Source organism: Sus scrofa, chromosome 1 (genome assembly GCF_000003025.6).
Source record: "Sus scrofa isolate TJ Tabasco breed Duroc chromosome 1, Sscrofa11.1, whole genome shotgun sequence".
Taxonomy (NCBI): Eukaryota; Metazoa; Chordata; class Mammalia; order Artiodactyla; family Suidae; genus Sus; species Sus scrofa.
Window position 1 is genome coordinate 216,988,095 of NC_010443.5, and position 17,083 is coordinate 217,005,177.

Genomic DNA, 17,083 nt, shown 5'->3' on the forward strand with positions numbered 1-17,083 from the left:
GGGCAGGAGTTTAAGGACTGCCCTTCTGCTGATTTGAATAAGCACCTTGATAGTCCTAGTTTGACCTTAAAGGGTCAAATAATCTCTTACCTGATATGAAGGAGGAGCTACTACTTGAAGAAAAGGAAGAGGCAGTCTTTTCCCATTCCCCACTTCCCTTGGATTATAAAGATGTAGCCCACCTAATCCTCAGGACAGAGCCACCTTGCCAGCGAGCTTGCATCTTTCACAAGTGTCTTATCTTAATAAATCTATTTCTTTGCCTATCACATTGTCTCTCGCTGAATTCTTCTGCACTGAGGCACAAAGAGCCTGAACCTCAGTAAGCCCAGATACCAAGTGAGTGATTCTAATTTAAAAACCATGGGTTCAAATCCCAATCTGGGTTTAGGCTTGATTCAAGTGTGGTCAGTTTCAATATGAGTGAACAGTTCCCAGGAGAAGAATATTTAAACCAAATTAAAATTATATTGAGATTTCATTTTTCATGTCTCAAATTGGCAAAGATCAAACTATCTGAAAGTGTAGAAAAGTGTAAGTTTGCATCTCTATGGAGATCAATTTGGCAATATTTATTGAAATTAATAACACCACTCTGAATCAACAATTCATCTTCTATTTATTTAACCTACATTTATAGTCACACACACACAAACTGACTTATGTACAAAGACACTACTTGATTTCTAAAATATTTAAATGCATCACTTGTTCAAAAAGCATATAAATGTTTTAAGAGAGAATAAAAACAAATACAGACAACTCAAAGAACTCTGATCCAAAGGGGAGTAAAAATGGGGCAGTAGCTTAAAGACAATATAGAGTCAAGCAAAGATATAAATTAGGAATTGGCAAACTACAGTTCAAAGGTCAAATTCAGACAGTTCCCTGTTTTGGGGAAAGAAAGCTTCACAAATCTGCCTGTTTCACAAATAAGGCTTTATATATTCATTATGTCTGCTCCTGCACCACAAGGGCAAAGCTGAGTAGCCAGAATACAATCGTACCCAAAAAGCCTAAAATATTTACTATCTGGTCTTGTTAGAAAAAGACTGGAGGGAGTTCCTGTTGTGGCGCAGCAGAAATGAATCCGACTAGTATCCATGAGGAAAGGGTTCAATCCGTGGCCTCACTCAGTGGGTGGGGGATCCAGTGTTGCTGTGAGCTGTGGTGTAGGTCACAAATGTGGCTCGGATCCAGAGCTGCTGTGGCTGTAGCATAGGCCAGGAGCTGAAGCTCTGATTCAACCCCAAGGCTGGAAACTTCCATATGCTACGGATGTGGGCTGAAAGAAAGAAGAGAGGAAGGGAGGGAGGAAGGAAAGAGGAAGGAAGGAAGGGAGGGAGGGACACTGCAAAACCCTGGTATAAAATCAGCAATTCTGGTACCCAAACCAAGATCCTCAGCATCACCTGGGAACCATTTAGAAACGCAAATTCTCACATCCCACTATAGACCTACTGGTTACAGGGCCCAGCAAAATGTCAACAAGCCCTCTAGTTAATTCCGCTAAGAACCACTGGGTTAGGGAACAATTCTACTAAAGTCAGGAACAGATGAGGACCCATCTGGGGTTTGCGTTCACAAACATAAAGGGTCTTGAGGAGACTTAATGGAAACCTAACAGGCCTCAAGGAAGCTGTCAGTGAAACTGAGCAGGACCCTGTGGGGCTCCTGAGCACAAAATCCTTTCTGCGTCCCCAATTTCTTGTTTGTAGGAAACAGGCTTCATTCAGCCTCCATGAACTTCCCTGAGTTCCAACAGGCAGGTTCAGACAGTTGCTAATCAGGGAAGGGAGGGGATGCAGAGACAAAGGAGCAACAGGCAAGAAACAATAGTGAGGCCTCCCCTGCAAGGTCCCAGTTCCTCCTCAAGGAATATCACATAACAATAACAGTATCTTTGAGCTCTTCAGCAGAACTAAAACCCCCACCAAAAGGAAGGTGTTAACTACTTGATGAAGCATTCTTCACTCCAGAGAGAAGGTCACAATTCAATAACCCTGAAAACAACAGAAGCCCATCAGGAAACATTTGACATCAGAAGATCTCTGGATTAAAGGAATGAAGGCCCTGTAGGCACCGGATCCTTATCAGCAACCCTGTCCCTAGATAATAAAACTCCTCACAACAGTGCCCCCCACCCCTACCCAGTCCTGTGTTACAGTTTTGAGGGCATTAGCCTACTGTGGCCCCCTTTGCCTGGCAAAGCAATAAAGCTATTCTTTTCTACTTCACCCAAAATTTTGTCTCTGCAATTCAATTCAGTACCAGCATACAGAGACCAAATTTTGGCTACATTATTGAGGGCTTAAAGAAAAGAGGGGGAAAATGCTTTTGAAAGCTGAATAAAAGCTTTCACTACTTGTTAAATAGTAGTGAAAAGTTTAGCAAAACTTATTACCTACAGTGACATGGAAAATAAAATGAATACTTAGTGAAAATTCTAGGTAAAACGCTGAAGAAGTACCTAGCTTCTCCTATCTGCCTTTATAATTGAAAGAGCAAAGAAACAAAATAAAGAATGAGCTATTCGCTTTCTGAGTGGAATTTCAATGAAATGTAAAGGGCTCAGATCAGTCTTGCTGGCCAGCAATATGTTCTTAAAATAAGAAAGGGCCTCAAAGCAAAAAACAAATCTAGAGTGGACCATCCATTGTTAAGAATACAGAAAGATCTAAATCTTTCTATGTACCTCATAGAATATGTAATAAAAGATTATTTTAGGATCTTTAGGATTGTTGTTCCACAAGAGCTTCACACAAGTCTAAAGTAGGAAAAAGTTCCCCTTAAAACTGATTTAGGGGTATAGCTTCTGTCTACTAGAAGAGATTATGAACTAGCACAGTAGGTCCACAAAGTTTTTGTTTTTATTTGTTTGTTTCATTTTTTTAGCCACCTGGCATATGGAGCCATGGATCACTTCCAAGCAGCAGTCTTGACCTAAATTGCAGCTGCAGCAAAACCGGATCCTTAACCCATCCTTAACCCACTGTGCCAAGCTGGGGATCAAACCAAGACACCGCCAATCACACTGCACCTCAGCGGGAGTTCCAAGTCCACAAAGTTTTTTTATCTAAATTATATTAGCTTAGAATGAAAGGGATATTAAGTATATAAAATAAAAGGAGGCTTTGGACCCAGAACCTCTATAGGCAGGAAACAAGCTCAGAAGGTTACTCAGAGGCCAAAAAAAAAAGCTTACTCTGTAGCAAACCCAAATCAGTTCTTCTGGGGATTAAAAAAAAAGTGATTCAGATTGTGAAGCCAAAGACCAAAAGAGGACACTGTGGCCCACTAAGAACAAATTCTGGAGAGCAGGAATAAACTCTAATCAAAGAGCTGCCAACATACACCCAGCCAGGTTTCAGAATTGAGATAGGATAGAGTGTGACTCCCTTCTTCCTTTTCTTTTTTAAGCAAGGATGTCTAATGCAGTTAATATATGACTTCCCGATCTTATGCATCCTATATGAGGACATACTACTTGCCTTTTCACAGGTCTTCTGTTAAAGAGGAATCATTCTCAAGAAACCATACCCAAGGAACCTCATCTTCATCTAGACCTGATTTCGATGATAAGAAACTGGATTTGCATTGTCATTACGGGATATGAATTAGCAATTTCTGAGAAAAGGGTTAGTGTATTTTTATTTATTTACTTATTTATTGTCTTTTTTGTCTTTTTAGGGCCGTACCCATAGCATATGAAGGTTCCCAGGCTAGGGGTCTAATTGGAGCTGTTGCTGCCAGCCTACACTAGAGCCACAGCAACTCGCGATCTGAGCCACATCTGCGACCTATACCACAGCTTACGGCAACACCGGATCCTTAACCCACTGAGCAAGGCCAGGGATCGCAACGTCATGGTTCCTAGTCAGATTCGTCAACCACTGAGCCACGACGGGAACTCCCAGGGTTAGGGCATTTTAGATGTAGGAGGGATGTGAAGTGGGATAAAATGGCAACTATGGCAATAATACTGTTTAGAGGTAGTTGTAACAGTATCTCTCATCCCATGTTTTCTTCCACACTGTGACCTTGCCAATCCCCAGTTGAAACAGAGTGCTAACCTGACTAGGTCCACCAAATTTAACCTGACTCATTTGCTTTTAACTGCCTGCTTTTAGTTGATTTTAAAACCCAGATAACAGTTACTAGCCAAGCAACACATATCTGAACTCCCATTAGCTTTCTTATTGATAATAGCTTTGACATATGGGTCACTATAATAATGGTAGCCTAAGGTGTTTTTCAGGAAACTGGAGCTAGTTTTCAACCAGCTCAAACCACTCACCATTCAACTGGTCCTCTCAGGTGTCCAACGGATGACCTTTTGCTGTCAGAGGGCAAAAAACTTCACCCTCAGATCAAGCTAATGCCACCATTTCTGAACAAGTGCCCCTTGAAGAAGCACATAGCTCAGCTGTACATGTGCAGAACACCAAATACTTCACCTTTTTCCTACCTCCAATCACCCTTCCTCATGCTTCTGACCACCCTGCTTCTTTATCCCATAAATATCCCCAGCCCCTCATTTCCAGGGAAGCAGACAGAGATTTGTCCTCTAGTCTCCTCACTTGGCTGCCTATGAATAAACATTTTCTCTACCACAAACCTCAGTTTCTCAGCACATGTATCAAGCAAAGGAACCTGGTTAGGTAACACAATAAGTATAGTCTATCCCCACCCCCACTTCGCCATTTCATTGAAACTTTAAAACCCTGACTCACCATGTAGGAAAGCCAACTACCCTGAGGTCCGAAAGTTTTAAGGAAGTTCGGGCAACATGCACACACTCCAGTTATGAGCCTCAGCTAAGATCTTGATCAATAGCCAGTGTCAACTACCAGACATGTTAGTGAGATAGCTTCACGTGATTCTAGTGTCCCACCTTCAAATTACCCCAGCCAGCAAGTCTTCTCAACTGAGGTCCTAGACATCATGAAGTGAAAATAAGTCATCCCTGATGCATCCTATCTGAAGTACTGACTTGTAATAGCTGAGTTTAATAAAGAAAGTTATTTTACATCACAACGTTTTGGGGTGGCTCTATCATACAGCAATAGCAACCAAAATACAAATTGATGGAAATGATTCAGTAGAGGAAAAACTGAAAATGTAAGGAAAGGAGAGATCAATACAATGGTAAAGTCCCTGAAGGCAAAGGGGAATGGGCCCCCCTACTCAAGTAGGTGAAGAAGCCTTAGATGGAACACTGAAGAGTTCATTCATTATAAAGGTGGGAATGGTTAGTACAGATAGAGAACTGGGGGAGTGGAGCCTATTCATGGTGGATTCTATTATATCAGAAATATGGAGGCAAGCACCAGAATTTGAAACCACTTTCAAATCTTATAAGCACTGTTGTAAAATTTGAAAGTGGTTTCTTGGAGAATGAGAATCAGAGATGGGGGGAGGGGCAAGAGGCTAATGTTTTTTGGTTATAAATATCTAAGCCATTTACTCCTTAACCTTTAGACACATTTTACCATATGATACCGCCTTTTTAAAGTAAATAAGCTTTCAAAAAACATTTAGTCCACTTCTCCATTTTCTAAATGAGGAGTAAGACTCACTGACTATGCAACTTGCTCAAAATCACATACCATATTGACAAAAGTCAGTCCATGATCCCCCAATTTCCTAAAAACAGTACTTACTCACAGCATACTACCTTTTATATTACAAAAACATTACCTAGTTGCATTATATGTTAAAATCAGAAATTATTAAACTAAAATCATTTAGTTAGCAATAATAAATGCCCTATTATTTCTTTGAAACCAAAGAAAGAAGGCTGAAGAGTGTGCTTGGGAAGATCAAAATAAGCATTCAAGCAAAATAGTCCATGTACTATCTCTACCTAGCTTACCTCTAGAAGCTATACTGTAAAGGCTTCAAAAACATATTTCCTTGTGCCTTTTCCAATTCTCCTAGTCTGAATACTTCTAATCATGATACCTTCGGTTTTATAAGCTATCTACCAAAAATTTCTCCTGTAACAATTAAGGCTCATTTTATTCCGATCTTATCAGTATAAGAGCACCCAGAGGTAATATGTCTAACCTGATAGACCACGGAATGTCTACTCATTCAATAATACATAGCAGGCCTAATGCCCATATGGAATTGTAGTGTCTGTGTAGCGTGATATGAGAGGACCCAAACGAGTGACAAACATTCTGTCAAAAAATACCTCCCAGAATTTATTACACCTAAAATTCTCACTATTAGTCCCAGTGATGGAGAGCATTGAATAGAAGTCTCCGTCAATCAACCAAAAGTCAAATTCAAATGTTGTTTTTTATATTAGAGAGAACAAAATATTAGCAATGGTTATTTCCACATGGGAAATCATAAGCAATTTTCCTCCTTCTTCTGTTTTTCTACATTTTCTATTAGGAAAAAAACTAGTACACATTTTTAAGACCTTTTCAATTCTGATTCTCATTTCTTGGCAGTGATCAACAATGAGCAACTTGTTCATCACTCCCACCTTCTTAACCTACCCACCCACCTACCCCTCATACTAACTGCTATTCCTTTGTACCTTTGCCAATTTCTCTCCTGTCACCCACTCTCTAATTACGTGCAGTTCCCAAGGCTCCATCTCAGCTCCACTGCTCTTTTCTCTGAGCTCAATAATTTCAGCCTTAAATGTCTCTAAGTTCTAGTCATACTGTCCCACTGTCTAGCTATCTATTTTCACTTGCTTATCACACTGCCACCTCAAACTCAACATATCCAAAATATAAGCCCAGTTGTCTGTATCACCTCAACCAGCTCCTAATACTTCACACATATTTCTGTCAGTATTGTCATTAATAAAACCCTAGTTCTTTTCTCTTGTCACCAACTAGGTGAGTAACTTTAGCCACTTTTTTTTTTTTTTTTTTTTTTTTTTGGGTCTTTTTGCCATTTTCTTGGGCCGCTTCTGCGGCATATGGAGGTTCCCAGGCTAGGGGTCTAATTGGAGCTGTAGCTGCCGGACTACACCAGAGCCACAGCAACGCGGGATCCGAGCCGCGTCTGCAACCTACACCACAGCTCACGGCAATGCCGGATCCTTAACCCACTGAGCAAGGCCAGGGATCGAACCCGAAACCTCATGGTACCTAGTCAGATTCACTAGCCACTGAGCCACGACAGGAATTCCATTTAGCCACATTTTTAAACCTCTCTGGGTTTCCTAATACACAAAATGTATAGACTGGCCAGATGTTCTCATATGTCTTAAAAGTTTCAACACTCTGATTTCCTCTGTCACTAAGGATCAAAAACTTCAAAGTCATCTTTGCTAACTCCCCTCCCTCCCCCCATATCCTCTTTTCTTATCCAGTTCACAATGAAGTCTTGTGAGACATCTGTCTAGTCTTATTTTCAGTAAATCCAAATCCTTATAACCTCAGGCCCAGATGATTTTCCTAGCTCTATCACTTCAATTTCCAATGCATAGTCTACCCAGCACTGGTGCCAGTGTAATTTTCTTAAAATACTTTAATCTAGTTCTTTTTTTTCCCTGCTTTTTAGGGCAGCACCTGTAGCACATGAAAGTTCCTGGGCTTAGGGGTAGAATCTGAGCTGCAGCTGCCAGGCTACACCACAGCCACAGCAACACCTTATCCCTGACCCACTGAGCAAAGCCAGGGATCAAACCCACATCCTCATGGATACTAGTCAGATTCATTTCCACTGCACCACAAAAGGAACTCCAAATCTAGTTCTTTCTTTTTTTTTTCTTTCTTTTCAGAGTCACACCTGAGGGATATGGACGTTCCCAGGCTAGGAATCAAGTCAGAGCTGCAGCTGCTGGCCTACACCATAGCCATAGCAATGCAGGATCCAAACTGCATCTGAGACCTACACTACAGCTCACAGCAACGCTGGATCCTTAACCCACTGAGCAGTGCCATGGATCCAACCCACATCCTCATGGATCCTAGTTGGGTTGGTTAATTTGGCAACTCCAAATCTAGTTCTTTCTTAATCTGAAAGGTTTAAAGTTTCTCTGTTACTTATGAAGCAAAGTATACTCCTCTCACCCTAGCACTTAAAGCCATCTATAATCTAATTCCAATCTACTGTTTCAACCTGACTTATTACTTTCCCACACAAAGTTTCTCTTGGGTGGAAATGAATTCCAGTTGTCATCTACTGTTCTCTGATCCTGTCCTGCTTATTTTGCCTTTGTCTGCCTCCTACTCAAGTTTCTTCCTCTTAAGTAAAATCAAATTCTACCCAGTTTTGGGAATCCCCACTGTGGCTCAACAGATTATCAACTAGTCAAAATGAATTCAACTAGTATCCATGAGGATGTGGGTTCGTTCTCTGGTTTCCGTGAGTTAAGGTTTCCAGTATCGCTATGAGCTGCGGTGTAGATTAAGAACTTCAATATGCCTCAGGTTCAGCTCTAAAAAGCCAAAAAAAAAAAAAAAAAAAAAATTCTAGGAGTTCCCGTCATGGCACAGGGGAGATGAATCCAACTAGGAACAAAGAGGGTGTGGATTGGATCCCTGGCCTCGATCAGTGGGTTAAATATCTGGTGTTGCCGTGAGCTGTGGTGTAGGTCACAGATGCAGCTTGGATCTGGCATTGCTGTGGCTCTGGCGTAGGCCAGCAGCTGTAGCTCCAATTAGACCCCTAACCTGGGAACTTCCATATGCCATGAGTACAGCCCTAAAAAGAAAAAGAAAAAAGAAAAAAAAAAAAATTCTACCCAGTTTTGATTCTACCTCTCCTCTGGAGCCTTCTCTGCTCACTTCAACTATGTGGTTTCAGTTATCTATAACTCTTATTATTTACCTTATCTCCCCTATTTTAAGTCCTCAAGGAAAGGAACCTGTTTTACATTCTCTGTGTTTCCTTTGGATACAGCAAAATATCTTTCTATTGCAGGTATGAATAAATATTTGTCTGGTGACTATCTAAAAATTCCTTTTTAATACACAGCATTTTTTTTTTTCACTTTTGAGGGCCACACCTGCAGAATATGAAGGTTCCCAGGCTAGGGGTCCAATAGGAGCTATACCTGCCAGCCACAGCAACATCAAATTTGAGCCATGTCTGCACCCTACACCACACAGCTCACAGCAACACTGGATCCTTATTCCACTGAGCGAAGCCAGGGATCAAACCAGCAACCTCACGGTTCCTAGTCAGATTCGTTTCTACTGCGCCATGACAGGAACTCCCTTTTTTTCTTCTTCTTTTTTTTTTTTTTTTTTTTTTGTTGTAATGCACAGCATTTACTGAATATTCCCCATGTACTCAGCACTCTGAGTGTGTTTAATCTAGATCTTATTTCTTAAAACATACACAATCAACTTGAAAAGATATGGCTAACACTAGGGAAGTAACTATCAAACAACCAAAGCATGATATATAAACTAAGTGAAGATATTCTAAGACTAAAAGACCTACAGAGCTATAAAGAGGAAAAAAAAACAGTATTTAGTGAGAAAGTTTCACAAACAAGGTTGAATTTTAACTATGAGTACAACAGTAGTAATAATAGTAGTAATAAATAGTTGTGACTATGTGGATTCTATAAGGAGCATTATGTAGTATAATAATATTTTATTATATATATTATTAGTTTATTATTATTAAAGGAGCTTATTTTATATCAGGGAGTGCTTAATGTGCAAGGCCCTAGTCTTGGGTGCTTTTCACGTCTTAACTCACTTAATTCTCACTACAGCCCTGTGGAAAAAGTACAATTCTCCTCATTTTTCAGATAAGGAGACTGAGACCCTGCTCAGTTATACCACATCTAGTGAGGAATGCAACAGGGTGTAGAATTGGGCTTTGTGGAAGAAGGGTGGAAAACATGAGTCAAGTTAAAAAACAGAATAAGTATAGCTATTATTGGAAAGCAAAGCAGCTTGCAATACTAGAGCAGAGAATGCTCATTGGGGGTCTTAGACAAAAGGCTGAATAAATAGGGCAGGAACTGATGAAAGTGTCTTAGAAGCCAGGAAAAGGAATATAAACTTAATAGGTGGGAAGCCACTGAAGATTTGGGAACAAGAGAATTCCACAATGAGAAGTATTTAGAGTGACATGTGTTAATGAGGATAAATAAAAGGAAGAGATGCTGGATTCTAATAGATTGATATGACTTTCAATATGCTAGACTGAGGAAGAGTCCTGGTATTCGTGGTGGTAAAACGCGGGAAGCTGGAGTTCCCATCATGGCTCAGCAGAAAGGAATCCGACAAGTATCCAAGAGGCTGCAGGTACGATCCTTGGCCTTGCTCAGCATGTTAAGGATCTGACATTGCCGTGAGGTGTGGTGTAGGTCAGAGACTCGGCTTGGATCCCGTGTTGCTACTGCTGTGGTGTAGGCTGGCAGCTATAGCTCTAATTCAACCCCTAGGCTGGGAACGTTCATGTACCAGAGGTGTGGCCCCAAAAACAAAAACAAAAAAAACAAAACAACACAAAAAAACAAAAAATGGGAGAAGCAGAGATATGACTAAGAAAAGAAATATGAACCAAAGGAGTTCCGGTCATGGCGCAGCGGAAACGAATCTGACTAGGAACCATGAGGTTGCGGGTTTGATCCCTGGCCTCACTCAGTGGGTTAAGGATCTGGCGTTGCTGTGAGCTGTGGTGTAGGTTGCAGACTCAGCTTGGATCTGGTGTCGCTGTGGAGTAGGCAGGCAGCTTACAGCTCTGATTAGACTCCTAGCCTAGGAATCTCCATATGCTGTGGTGGGTGCAGCCCTAAAAAGACAAAAGACGAAAAAGAAAAAAGAAAGAAATATGAACTGGAGATGTTGAATGAATTAATGTATGAGGTAAATAAAAGAGGTAGTTTAAAGATAATGTCTAATTTAAAGCCTATATGACCAGGAGAGAAGAAAATTACCAAGGCGTAATTGGAAAAACCAGGAAGTAGAATGACAAGCGATAATCTTAGTTCAGAATGAAAGAACTGGGCATAAGCTATAAAGATATTAAATAGGAGTAAATATATTAAACTATGATCGGCAGGTACTAGCTTTGTATCAATAATCTTGTCAGTTGTGGTGGGGAGGGAATCAATTAGTGAGCAACATTTGAAAAATGCAGCTTTTCCATTAAAAAAAATTATATCAGAAAAGCCAACCAAAAGCTAAAGCAGAGGTTCCCAAACTTTCTCCATTTAGGGAATCCTTAGTCTTAGTAATTTTTTCACAGTACCTCTAGGCCAAAAGAAATACTTAAGCAGGTGAGTTCAAACCACTTAAGCATTAATGTTCTTATAACTTATGCTTGTTGGGCACTGTACAAATTCTCAAACCTGCAATCAAAATAGACACCACACTCTCATATCCTGGGTCACACTGATTTTCATATAGTAGTTACTTTAGAGCAACCTCTAAAAACACAGCTTTGCGAAAACATGACACTTTAAAAAGGATTGTATCAATCTAATGTTGAAACTGTGACCTACATCAATCTATCAGTTCAAGCCTGAGTTCAATGGCGTTCTAGGGCCACAGTCTGGGAAACTAGGAGCAAAGGGAAGTGAAAAAAGTAATGAGAGAGGAGCAAAAGAAAGTTCTTATTAGTGTAGTTAACCACAAGAGGGCAGCACAATAGTTGGTAGAGGAATAGGAATGAAGGGGAAGAGTAGGAGGGGGAGTTGCAATGGGGAGGGAAGAGATGCAAAGGGTCAAACCTTTCCAGAAAAAGGCTCTAAGCCCCCTAACCAGTTCAAGACATAAAGGTCCTTTTTCTCATACTAAAGAGGAAGAAATACTGGGCACCGGCAGATCACCTTATGCAGAGTCATCCTGCCCTTCTCTGAACACAATTTGCCCGTCCAACCATGAGAGTAGCCATTACTTTCACAGCATTCAAGCAATGTACTACTTTGCATGTGTAATCTTATTCAAGCCTCACAAAAATTTTATAAGAAAGTGAGGCTCAAAGAGATTTTAAATAATACCCACTATTACATAGCAGGAACACTAGAATTCAAACCCAGATCTCACCCCAAAGCTAATATCCTTCCCTATTCTGCCTCAAAAGCATGTCCCCTTTCATCAACAGTCAGGTGAAAAAAAAAATCATGTTCCCTTCCTATACCTGAAACACCTGTCCCAAACCATTAGGGGAAAAAAATTAATAAATGAAACAAGCTATCCCTTAACAGTTTACTAAAACATGCTACATACTCCAAACACAAGATTCTCTGAGCAAAAACAAGCATTATGCTTATGTAGTCAGCAACTACTGTGGTTTTCCTGTACAGGTAAATACATGTACCGTTGGACCTATCTAGTTTGTAAACATATCACACACTGACAGATATGTGCACATACAAGCAAGTGATTCTCACACCTAAAGTGGTAAAAGGTTAAGGGAGTAGGGAAACAGAGGCCAAAGGTTGATTATTCATCTTCATATCTGTTGGGTGTTGTACTAGAATATTTGCAGCAGCCCAACAACTCACTCGAACAAACCTATTACGAAACCAAAAGCCATCGTCATCACTCTTAATTCCACTTCTAGTGTCCTTCCCCACATTTCTCCTCCCCTCTATGACATACTCAGCTGCCTCTATCCTTTCATTCAAAAAAAAAAAGGAGTTTCTCCTGACAGATTATTAACCACCGGAAAGCAAAATGGGTAAATTCAACCGACACAGCTAACTTGGGAAGATAAAACCATCCAGGAAGCATTCAATGTAGTAGCAGAAACCCCAGCAAAAGCAGCTAAGGTGTCCTCTCAATAGGTATTTCTTGCTACTTGAAAACGTTCCTCCTTGAAAGATTAAGAATCTCTGGCTGCTTGAGAAAGGGTAACTGACAACGATTTCTCTACAAAGAAAAACAATGTACAATCAGCAGAGAAACAATGAATGTTTCTTAAAGGATCCAAGAGCAACAACAAACCCCCAAATCACCCTCCCAAACCAACATTCAAAGTTCAGCACTGTCGTTTTCAAAGGAGTAAGCAACAATGAGCCCTGCTTGTCGACACAGCTTCCAACCTTCCTACGCACGCTCGAGACACCCTAGTCTTTACAGCGAAAAAGAGCAGCCAGGATCGCACACTCACCTTCGCGGGAAGGGGAGGAAGGGCCTCTTTTTCTGCAGAAGAGAAACAGATCACATCTTCCCTTGCCTGCTTCCGAAACCTAAATAAATAAATAAAATAAAATAAAATAAAAACAGGGCAGTTACCACTGCAGAAATCCAAGGAAAAGAGATGCTCTTTTCTAGGCTGTCTAGGTGTCTACAAAATTTTAAAGATGGCTAAGTAAAGTGGGAGATGGACTAACAGGCACAGGATGCAACATCAACACCAAGACACTCCGTTGTAGGTTTCCTTTTAAAGAGGAGGATTTTCTTGCCGAGAAGTTTACAGCCACTAGCAGGAGAAAAGCAGGGATTAGAGGTGGGAGGGAGGATGCAGAGAACAAGTGCTGCCCACCACCCGGAGTCCGGGCAGCAATAACATTCACCCGCCACACGGATCAGGCGACGAGGACGCGCCCCCCCAAGCTCACAGACACTGCTCCTACCCGACGCTTCCGGCCAGCCACGGTCCGCGAAGACCCCGGAGGGAGCAAGGGTCCGAGCGTCCGAAGGCTGGGCCCTCCGGGGCTCTCCGGTGTGGGTTCGGCTCCTACTCACATGCCTCGGCCGCGAGGACCCGGCCTCTGCCTGCGCGGCGACAGCAGCCCTCCGCCTCGCCCCGCGCCACAAGTCCGGGCCCAGGGGCCGAGCGGCCGAGGCGGCGGCACGAACTGCCCAGCGAACTGGGCGCCGACCCAGCCTGTCAGCGCCCAGGGAGGCCGTTAGTGGCAGCCGCTGCTGCCCTCTTCTGCTTCTCTTCCTTTCTCCTTCCTGCAACCCCACCACTCCCACTTCGGGCAGTCGGGAAGCCCGTCACAGTCGTTGGCTCCACCCTCTCCCTGGCTACACCTTCTTCGCAGCGCCGCAGGCGACTCTGGCTAGAAAGCCCTATTTACGTGCGACTCAAGCTCCCAGGAGGCCTCCAGTCCGGCTCCCTGATCCAGGCTGACTGAGGCCGCGGCGCAGCAGGGCGGGGGCGGGGGCCTGGCGCGCGCTCCGCGACTGCGCGTGCGCAGCTCCACCCAGGCGGGGCTTCTCACCGCACGCGTCACGGGGCGAGGGGGATTGGCTACCCAGGGCCCTGGCTTCACAGGAACCCCGCGGGTGTGCACGGAGATTCCCGCAGCTGCCCCAGAGCGTGAGCGGGCGGGGAACCTGAGCTGGGGAGAGCTAGCAGGACCCTGGGGCACGCCAGAGCTCAGCTGACGCTGGGCCCGGCCCTCAGCAGATGGGCGTGAACGTGGCCGCCGCCCGCCGTGGAGGCGGCTGGGAATGAGTCAGCCCAGCCGGGAAGGCGCCCCCTGCGCACAACCTGGCACCACACAGAGACTTTCCCCTCCCGCCACTGTTGTCTTTTTTCTGCTTTTGCTTCCACGTTTTGGGGTGCTCAAACCTGTCCCCCAGTCCGGGCCGCTGGGCGGAGATAAGTAGGGCCCTGGGTTGGACAACGCGTTCACACGCACCGTTTCGTGCTTGTGCAGTTCCGAGCGCCTGATTCCAATCAGTCACATCTGCTGGAACGGGGTGAGGGTGGGAAGCGGTGCCTGGATGCCTGCGGATTGGCAACAAGGCCGCCAAATGAGGAGAAACAACTTACACTGTCCCAAAGGGCGTCATCCATTCATTCAACAAATATTTACAGAGCACCTACTGTGTGCCAAGCTGTAGGACCCCAAGGATGTTATGTGAACACAACCCACGTACTTCTTGCCCTACTGAAGCCTGTATTCTGATAAAGCGACAAAAATACCTTAAACGTATAATGTGCAAGAGTATAACTGCCAGTAGAAAAATAACACAAAATAAAGGAGCAGGAAGTGAGGAGGCGGTGTGCTATTTTAGTTAGGGTGACCAGGAAGGACCTCCCAGAGTAACATTTGAGCAGAGATCTGAATGATGAGAATAGGCCAGTCCTGTGCCTATCTGGCTAAAGAGTTTCATGCAGAAACACTAGCAAAGGCAAAGACCCTGAGAAGGGAATGTGCTTGACAAATTCTAGGACGGGGAAAGAGGTCACTGTGACTGGAGGACAGTGAAGGAAGGGGCAGTGTTAAGAGGTGAAGCCAGAGAAATAGCTGGTGAACCAACCGTGTAGGGCCTTTTTCACTCATTAACCATCTTTCTGTCCATCTGAAAAAAAAACAGGATGCATTTAGAGCCCCTGTTTTCTCATACAAACGATGCTGCGATTCAGATCTAGCTTGTATTTAATGGTTTCTTTAAATAAACCTCACCAAAGCAACTCCTGCATTTCTTCTTACATAAGACCCATTGCAAAAGGTCTTTGAGCAAATGATAGCAGGATAGGAAATGACTCGAATTCACACTGACTTCTTTAAATAATGAACTAGAGCTGTGTTTTCTTCTAAGAAGGATTTACAGGCGAATTGCATTCCTATGGCTACTGTCTTACAAGCAAAATATGCTGGAGAGTCCTTTGTTGTTGTTTTAAATTTCTAAAAAGAAACTAGAAATAGGAGTTGTAACTCAGTAGCAAATCTGAAATCTGCTTAGAATATTAAGGCTGAAATTACAAGCAGCAACCACCATGCAAGTTTCCTTTTCCAGCAAACAAAAACTGTTGCTGGAGTAGAAACCAGAACATAGACCTACACAAAGAACATAACAGTGCTAAAGGTAGCCTGAATGTTAGGGTTAAAATGAAAAGCATCTCAATTGTGGAGGGGGAAAAACGCCTATTTAAGAACTGTGGAACAGTACATATACATTGAAGTAAATGTTTCTATATTTTGCAATTATGTGTTTATTCAACCAGGCATGATATGTTACCATCCACTGCCTTTTTGCAGGGAAAAGCCTTTTGAAACTAGTGAATATTGAGGGTTTCTTTTGGAGGTGAAGGGATTATTTTTTAAATTAGTGATTTGAAAGTGGAAGACAGAGTGAACAGGGGAAAGAAGCTTAGAGACTTGAAAAATCAATCTACCCACATAGAGATAAAGTGACTTGTTTAGTGTCATTCTGATAGTGAAAGCCTTTCTCCTCACCAAGATACTTTAATATTAAGCCAATACTACCCTGGAATATTTAGCTCTTTTCATTCTGTAAAGATCTTTTTAGCTCTTTATGTGATCCCTGGTAATGATATAGTTAGAAACTAGGTTCCAGGACAAACAGTTCAGAATGTTTCCTCTACCTTTTAATAATGATAAAAGAAAATTCCAAGAAGACATTTGACCAAGTCTTTCAAGACATTCTTTCATAGGGAGAAAGAAAGACATTCTTTCTTGATATGGAGAAACAAGAAATGTGAATTGAGTTGGATGATAACACATTTATATCAAAACATATGGTAAGGCCATATCTAGAAGAAAAAAATAGTAGCCAGTTGTCCCATATGGGGTGTTGTGCCACAAATTCTGTTGTTACATTGTAGTAGAATATGGGAGCAGTGGTTCTTGACTGTGACGCCTCAACACACACCTGCAACAAGACTGTGACAATACATGCAGATGGAGCTTTTGGCATTTACTTCTTTTTAAAATTCTTAAGTGGTCTAGAGGAAAGCCATGGTTGAAAATCCATGGTTAAGGGTTTAAGAACTTAAGCTTTAGAGGCTGGCTGATCCAGGTTTGAGTGACAGTTTTCACTAAGGAAATCATTTCATTCTCTAAGCTTCCATTTCTTCATCGGTATAATAAGGATAAGAATATCTTTCTTGAAAAGTTGTTTGAAAGATTAGATGAAAAAGTATTTTTAAACCTTCAGCACAGTTATTAAATGCCTATTGTGGTTGTGATAGTGACAGTTTATAGAAATCCCCAAGCTGGGAGGTGTAAGAAATATGTTGGAGTTTGTTACAATTTATTCTGTTACAGGGAACTCTGGACAGGAATGTTAGGGCCTGAGGTGTAATAGAAATAAACACAAAGAGTTGCATTTGTATTTTTTAAAAAACTATGCTGCTAATTAATGAAATAACAAAAACATTCTTAAGAGGAGCATAAATGTAAGAGCAAAGAAAGATTTAGCCAAAAGACAAAGTC

At 42.2% G+C, this 17,083-nt stretch overlaps 1 protein-coding gene across 4 annotated transcripts in view; it reads right to left on the bottom strand.

Annotated features, from left to right (window-relative positions):
• Positions 1-14,216, bottom strand: part of JAK2 (Janus kinase 2) — a 152,567-nt gene extending 138,351 nt beyond the window's left edge. Inside the window, exons 1-2 of one of the 4 annotated variants that reach the window (XM_021082799.1) lie at positions 13,523-14,216; positions 13,057-13,135 (exon numbers count right to left, since the gene is read on the bottom strand). The gene's annotated coding sequence lies outside the window, so the exon portion shown is untranslated. 4 annotated transcript variants of the gene reach the window in all.